General features: G+C 42.4%; 1 pseudogene; it reads left to right on the top strand.

The window, feature by feature from the left end:
* Positions 1–6,936: 6,936 nt before the first annotated feature.
* Positions 6,937–8,325, top strand: LOC129538134 (splicing factor 3B subunit 4 pseudogene; annotated as a pseudogene).
* Positions 8,326–8,736: the final 411 nt, after the last annotated feature.

The raw sequence follows: 8,736 nt of genomic DNA, 5'->3' as shown, positions 1-8,736 counted from the left end.
TTGTTTAAGCCACCCAGTCTGTAATATTTTGTAATTTGGGAGCCTGAGGTGACTAAGGCAGGTGGCATTCCCCAAATAACCACTCAGTTATCAATTTTTTTCTTTACTCTCTGCTCTTCTTTCTAAATATTATTGTGATCTGTGGTTTTGACCATGATTTTAACAAAGGCAGAATCACAGTATTTTGAGCTTATAATTCTACTCTCTGGTATTTTAACAGCTCTACCAAGTTGATCACTACCTTCAGTATTAAAACTTCATCAATCAGACTTTGCTCCAAATAATTTAGATGGCTTCCACCAATCCTATCTCACTCAAAAGCCTAAACCATGCTGATTTTTATTTATGTCATTAACAAGACAATTCAAGAGGCTTCCTGCCACCTGGCTTATTCCTTAATGGCCAGCTATGGGGGGGAAAGGGTGAAAGGGGCCCCCAAGCATCAAGAATTAATGTGCTATATGGGCCAGACCACCCTTGGACATAGTGGGGGTCAGGTTCTGGCTCCTGGTGGCCATTATTCCTAGTAAGCATGATTGGGAAGCTAGGCTAAAAACTAGTACTGTTGAAGGGGGGAGATCAAAATGGCAGGGTAGGAGGGTACTGGGCTCACTGACCTTCATGAACACATGAAAATTACAGCTACATACAGAAGTACCCTTGCTGAAATTAATCTGGGGACTAGAAGAGCAGCTCTTCTACAACCAAGGCTGAGCCAGTACCAGCTTGGGGGCATTCCTGCACACACTCCGGAAGGGTGCAGCCAGCTCCCAGAGTGGTGACTGACCCTGCCGGAGCTCCCCTCGCTGTCCACACTTGGGAGAAGGCAGGGTCAGTTCAGTGGTGTGGCACCAGCCGCTCTGGACCTGACCCAACCTCTCACCAGGGCAAGATACCGAGGGAAAAGGTAAAGCCAGCACACAAGTGCAGGTCCAGACACTCAGGCCCCAGCTACTTCTCAACAGACTTCACTCTGGAGAGAAACAACACTCCCTCAGTATCCTGCTCCAGCAACTTCGGTTTGACCCCACTCCTATAGGTGGTGATGCCAATAAGCAAGGAAGAAGCCTTGGTAGCAACTGTCTCTGGCTGTAGTCCCTCCAACTCCAGTCCTACCTCCCACCAAGGTAGTAGCTGCCAACACAGCCCAGGGGAAGATGCAGCTGTGCTCACTTCAGATCTAGCTTTCCTGCCCAAACCACTGGGCACACACAGACTGCATAGCAACATTCCCACACAAGGACACACCTCCAACTGAGATAAATAACAGTTTCACCTAATTTCACAGAGAGAGAGAAAGTTAAACAAAATGCGAAGACAGAGGAATATGTTTCAAGCGAAAGAAAAAGAAAAAACCCTGGGGGGAAAAACCTTAGTGAAACAGACATAAAAAATTTACCAGATAGAGTTCAAAGAAGTTAAGAGAATGCTGGCAGAACCAGGGAAAACAATAGACGAACTCGTGACAGTTTAACTTAGAATTTTAAAATGTAAAGAAGCAGCAGGCAGAGCTGAAGAAAATAATAACTGAAAGAAAAATATACTAGAGGAAATTAACAACAGACTAGGTGATAAAGAGGGGCTTCGCTGGTAGATCGGTGGTAAGGAATCCACCTGCAGTGCAGGAAACACAGGAGATGGGGTTCGATCCCTGGGTCAGGAAGATCCTCTGCAGGAGGGCATGCAACACACTCCAGTATTATTGCCAGGAGAATCCTATGGACGGAGGAGCCTGGTGGGTTTACAAAGAGTCAGACACAACTGAAATGACTGAGCATACATGAATGCAACATATGATACATGAAAGCAATAACTTAAGATAAAGAGAGAATTCTAAAGGCAGCAAAAGAAAAACAGTTACATACAAAGGAAACATATAACGGCATTAGCTATTAATAGTAGATTTTCAGCAGAAATGTTGCAGGCTAGAAGGGTGTGGCATGATATAGTCAAAGTGCTGAAAGTGAAAAATATAACCAGGATACTCTACCCAGCAAGATATTCATAATTGAAGGAGAGACCAAGAACCTCTCAGAGAAGCAAAAGTTAAGTTCATAAATACCAAAGATCTTACAAGAAGTGCTAACGGATCTTCTTTAAGTGAAAAAGAAAATGCTGCAATAAGAATTTATAGGAGGGAGGAATCTCATGGGTAAAGGGAAATATATAGTAAAAGTACTTAAATCAGTTCAAACACTTAAATAATTAGTACAAAGGTTAAAAGACAAAAGCTGTAAAATCAAATAAAAATCAAATTAAAGCACTTAAATCAGATCAAGCACTTAAATAATTAGTACAAAGTTTAAAAGACAAAAACTGTAAAATCAATATAACTACAATAGACAGTTAAGGGATAGACATGACACTGTAAAATATAACAGACGAACAAACTTTCGGATCAGGTGGCTAAAGTATTGGAGTTTCAGCTTCAACATCAATCCTTCCAATGAACACCAGGACTGATCTCCTTTAGGATGGACTGGTTGTATCTCCTCGCAGTCCAAGTGACTCTCAAGAGTCTTCTCCAGCACCACAGTTCAAAAGCATCTATTCTTCGGCGCTCAGCTTTCTTTATAGTCCAACTCTCACATTCATACATGACCACTGGAAAAACCATAGCCTTGACTAGATGGACTTTGTTGGCAAAGTGATGTCTCTGCTTTTTAATGTGCTGTCTAGGTTGGTCATAACTTTCCTCCCAAGGAGTAAGCATCTTTTAATTTCATGGCTGCAATCACCATCTGCAGTTATTTTGGAGCTCCCCAAAATAGTCTGCCACTGTTTGCCCATCTATTTGCCATGAAGTGATGGGACCAGATGCCATGATCTTAGTTTTCTGAATGTTGAGCTTTAAGTCAACTTTTTCACTCTCCTCTTTCACTTTCATCAAAAGGCTCTTTAGTTCTTCTTCACTTTCTGCCATAAGGGTGGTGTCATCTGCATATCTGAGGTTATTGATATTTCTCCTGGCAGTCTTGATTCCAGCTTGGGCTTCCTCCAGCCCAGCATTTCTCATGATATACTCTGCATATAAGTTAAATAAGCAGGGTGACAATATACAGCCTTGACGTACTCCTTTTCCTATTTGGAACCAGTCTGTTGTTCCATGTCCAGTTCTAACTGTTGCTTCCTGACCTGCATACAGGTTTCTCAAGAGGCAGGTCAGGTGGTCTGGGATTCCCATCTCTTTCAGAATTTTCCACAGTTTATTGTGATCCACATAGTCAAAGGCTTTGCCATAGTCAATGAAGCAGAAATAGATGTTTTTCTGGAACTCTTGCTTTTTCGATGATCCAGCAGATGTTGGCAATTTGATCTCTGGTTCCTCTGCCTTTTCTAAAACCAGCTTGAGAATCTGGAATTTCATGGTTCATGTATTGTTGAAGCCTGGATTGGAGAATTTTCAGCATTACTTTACTAGTGTGTGAGATGAGTGCAATTGTGTGGTAGTTTGAGCATTCTTTGCCATTGCCTTTCTTTGGGATTGGAATGAAAGCTATGATGTTTTTAAAATTTTCATTTAATTATTTATTTTTTAACTTCCAAAACATTCTGATTGGGGCATAACCAATTAACAGTGTTGTGGTAGTTTCAGGTGAACAGTGAAAGGACTCTGCCATCCATATATATGTATCCATTCTCCCCCCCCACCCCAATCCAGTCTGGCACATAATATTGAGCAGAGTTCCATGAACTATAAAATAGGTCTTTGTTGGCTATCCATTTTAAATATAGCAGTGTGTACATGACCTTCCCAAAGTCCCTAACTATCCCTTCCCCTCAGCAATCAAGTTCATTTTCTAAGTCTGTAACTCTTTCTGCTTTGTAAGTAAATTCATTTGTATCATTTCTTTTTAGATTCCACATATGAGGGATGTCATGTGATATCTCTCCTCTGTCTGTTTTGCTCAGCATTCCACTCTCTAGGTCCATCCATGTTGCTGCAATGGCATCATTTCATTTTTATGGCTGAGTAATATTCCATTGCATATATGTACCACCTCTTCTTTATTCACTCCTCCTCTATTATTAGACAGTTAGGTTGCTCCCATGTCTTGGGCATTTTAAACAGTGTTGCAGTGAGCATTGGGGTGCATGTGTCTTTTCAGGCCATGTTTCTCTCTGGGTGTATGGCTGGGAGTGGAATTGCAGGGTCATATGGTAGCTTTATTTTTAGTTTTTTAAGGAACCTCCATACTATTCTCCATAGTGACTGTACCAATTTACATTGCCACCAACAGTGCAGGAGAGCTGCTTTCTCTCCAAGCCCTCTCTAGCATTTGTTGTTTGTGGACTCACACATATAGTCAAGTGATTTTTAACAAGGATGTGAAGACTGATCATAAGGAAAACCTCTTCAACTAATGGTGATGGAAAAATTGGATATCCACATGCAAAAGAATAAAGTTAAACCCTTACCTATACAAACGTTAACTTGATTAAATACCTAAATAATGTTAAATGGATTAAATACCTAAATAAAAGACTTTATGGTGTAAAACCCCTAAAAGAAAACATAGGGAGAAACTTTTATGACATTAGACTTGGTAATGATTTCAAATCCTATACCCAGGAGGTGGGTGACCTGCAGACTGGAGAATAATAATACCAAAGAAGTTCTCACACTGTTGTGAATATTCTGAATCCCACGTCAGGCTTCCCAACCTGGGCATCTGACAAAGAGACAGGGAATCTTCAGGAAATCCAGCCTTGAGGGACAGTGGGATTTGACTACAGGACTTCCAGAGGACTGGGGGAAACAGAAATTCCAGTCTTGGAGAGCACAAAGTTTCATGCAAACCAAGACCCAGAGGAATAGTGACCCCACAGGAGGCTGAAACAAAATGACTTGCTAGTGTTGGAGGACCTCCTGCGGAGGAGCAAGTCGGCAGGGGCTCACCACAGGGACAGGGCACTGGAAGGCCCTACTTGGCATAAACCCACCGGGAGTTCACCATTAACCCTACCATAGAGCCTGTAGACCCCAGGGCTGGGTCACCTCCAGTTACCAGGGAAGGAGTGTAACCCCACCCTTCAGCACATAATTGGATTAAAGCTTTACTGAGCAAAGCACTGCCCACCAGAGCAAGACCCAGTGTTTCCCATCACCAGTCCCTCCCATCAAGAAGCTTTCACAAGCCTCTTAGCCTCATCCATCAGAAGGCTGACAGAAGAAGCAAGGAGCTTCTCATAGCAGCTAAAACAAAAATCATATTACAGAAAGTTAATCACAATGAGAAAGCAAAAAGTTATGTCCCAGATGAAAGGACAAGATAAAATACCAGAAAATCAACTAAATGAAGTGGAGATAGGCAACCTTCCAGAAAAAGAATTCAGAATAATGATAGTGACGATGATCCAGGATCTCGGGAAAAGAATGGAGGCAAAGAACGAGAAGATGCAAGAAATGTTTACCAAAGACCTAGAAGAAATAAAAAACAAGCAAACAGAGATGAACAATACACTAGAAGGAATCAATAGCAGAATAACTGAGCCTGAAGAATGGATAAATGACCTGGAGGACAGAATGGTGGAAATCAGTGACACAGAACAGAATATAGAAAACAGAAGAAGAAGAAATAAAGACAGGCTAATAGACCTCTGGGACAACATTAAACACACCAACATTCACATTATAGGTGTCCCAGGAGGAGAAGAGGCAGAGAAAAGACCTGAGAAAATATTTGAAGAGATTATAGATGAAAACTTCCCTAACATGGGAAAGAAAATAGTCAACCAAGTGCAGGCAGCACAGAGAGTCCCAGGGAGGATAAACTCAAGAGGGATCACACCAAGACACATAGTAATCAGACTGACAAAAATTAAAGACAGATGAGAAAATATTAAAAACAACAAGGGAAAAATGACAAATAACATTAAAGGGAACTCTTATCAGGCTATCAACTGATTTCTCAACAGAAACTCTACAAGCCAGAAGGGAACAGCATGATACATTTAAAGTGATGAAAGGGAAAAACCTACAACCACGAATACCCTACCCAGCAAGACTCTCTTTCAGATTTGATAAGGAAATCAAAAGCTTTCCAGCCAAGCAAAAGTTAAGAGAATTCAGCACCACCAAACCAGCTTTATAACAAATGCTAAAGGAACTTCCCTAAGCAGGAAACACAAGAGGAAGAAAGACCTACAGAAAATAAACCCCAAATAATTAAGAAAACACTAATAGAATCATACATATTAATCATTACCTTAACCGTAAATGGCTTAAGTGCACCAACCAAAGACATAGCCTGGCTGGGTGGATGAAACATGTGCATGTATGCACTTCCAGTTACCACATCACTCTGCTTGACCCCCCAGTTATATATAATTATTTTATATTGTTAAGTTAATCATTCTTTCCCATTATGGTTTGCAGTTGTAATGATCTTTCTCTTTTTGGTCTGGCTATTGATTGTGAAAATTGATAAGCATCTTTTATTATTGTGATTATGCAATATTACTCACTTAATACCATTGTATCATGATTGATCAACAGGAATATAGTGGAACTCTATATTACCAAAACTAGGATCTAATAGAAAAACCTGTAATCACTTTTCAAAATCCAGATGCATATCAAAATTATCTTGAAAATTTTTTGAAAAATATAAATGCTCAGATATTGTCTTTTTTCCTCCAGAGCTCCAAACGTATTTCTGATGAGCAGTCATGTTTAAAAACAACTGAACTATATGATGATCTTTTACTTAGTTTAACTTTTTAAATTTCATATTCAGGGCTCCCATTTCATTTAGTTTATGTTCTCCAATTTCTCCATCTCTTTTTTTATGTTCTTTCTCAAGCCTTTATCAAGTGTAGTAGAAAAGAAATAGATATAGTAAAACTTACGATTTTTTGCCTAACTAAAAAATTATGACATTTTAATTTCATTTGTTTGACTTAGTATTAATAGAATGCTAGATTTCGGGGATCGCTGCCTGGAGACGGCGGGAGCGCTTTCGCCATGGCTGCCGGGCCGATCTCCGAGCGGAACCAGGATGCCACTGTGTACGTGGGGGGCCTCGATGAGAAGGTTAGCGAACCACTGCTGTGGGAACTGTTTCTCCAGGCAGGGCCAGTAGTGAACACGCACATGCCAAAAGATAGAGTCACTGGTCAGCACCAAGGCTATGGCTTTGTGGAATTCTTGAGTGAGGAAGGTGCTGACTATGCCATTAAGATCATGAACATGATCAAACTCTGTGGGAAGCCAGTACTGGTGAACAAGGCATCAGCTCACAACAAAAATCTGGATGTGGGGGCCAACATTTTTATTGGGAACCTGGATCCAGAGATTGATGAGAAGTTGCTTTATGATACTTTTGGCGCCTTTGGGGTCTTCTTACAAACCCCCAAAATTATGCGGGACCCTGACACAGGCAACTCCAAACGTGATGCCTTTATTAATTTTGCTTCATTTGATGCTTCGGATGCAGCGATTGAGGCCATGAATGGGCAGTACCTCTGTAACCGCCCAATCACTGTGTCCTACGCATTCAAGAAGGACTCCAAGGGTGAGCGCCTTGGCTCAGCCGCTGAAAGACTCCTGGCAGCACAGAACCCACTCTCCCAGGCTGACTGTCCTCATCAGCTGTTTGCAGATGCTCCCCCTCCACCATCTGCTCCCAATCCTGTGGTATCATCACTGGGATCTGGGCTTCCTCCACCAGGCATGCCTCCTCCTGGCTCCTTCCCACCTCCAGTACCACCTCCTGGAGCCCTTCCTCCTGGGATACCCCCAGCCATACCTCCACCACCTATGCCTCCTGGGGCTGGAGGACATGGCCCCCCATCAGCAGGAACCCCAGGGGCTGGACATCCTGGACACGGACACTACATCCTCACCCATTCCCACCGGGTGGGATGCCCCATCCAGGGATGTCTCAGATGCAGCTGGCCCACCATGGCCCTCATGGCTTGGGGCACCCCCACGCTGGGCCCCCTGGCTCTGGGGGGCAGCCACCACCCCGACCACCACCTGGAATGTCTCATCCTGGACCTCCTCCAATGGGCATGCCCCTCCGAGGGCCTCCGTTTGGCTCTCCCATGGGTCACCCGGGTCCTATGCCTCCGCATGGTATCCGTGGACCTCCTCCACTGATGCCTCCTCATGGATACACTGGCCCTCCACGACCTCCACCCTACGGCTACCAGCGGGGGCCCCTCCCTCCACCCAGACCCACTCCCCAACCTCCAGTTCCCCTTCAAGGCCCACTTCAAGGCCCTCTCCCTCAGTGATTTCGCATTGTTTTTCCTCCTGTCACAACCTCCCAATATCTATTCACTTCCTTGGACCAGTCAGAGTTGCTATAGCTCCGAGGGGCTAAGGCGCTAATCCCTCTCAGGCCTTTCTTTTGTAAGTGTAATTTTTTCATAGGAGGCTTTATTTTATTTTTTCTATGTTGGCCCTAAGTGTTTTACAAATACCCACAGAAAATTAAACTAAACTCCTTGTTTAAAAAAAAAAAGAATGCTAGATTTCTAATTAAAAAATAGATATGCAACAAGCAACAAAGGTTTACTGTATAGCATAGGGAACTATAGTCAATATCTTATAGTAACCTATGATGGAAAATAATTTCAAAAATAATATATGTGCACTTGTATAACTGAATCACCTTGCTGTGCACCTGAAATATTGTAAGTCAACTATACTTCAATAATATATATATATTAAAAACTTATTTGCATGAAAGGAAAGAATCAACAGAGTGATAGTGCAACCTGCAAATA

Source organism: Moschus berezovskii, chromosome 2 (genome assembly GCF_049115385.1).
Source record: "Moschus berezovskii isolate FMDL1 chromosome 2, NW_MosBer_1.0, whole genome shotgun sequence".
NCBI classification, from domain to species: domain Eukaryota; kingdom Metazoa; phylum Chordata; class Mammalia; order Artiodactyla; family Moschidae; genus Moschus; species Moschus berezovskii.
Note: the sequence above shows the minus strand (reverse complement) of the source record. Positions and strands in the feature narration are given on the sequence as shown.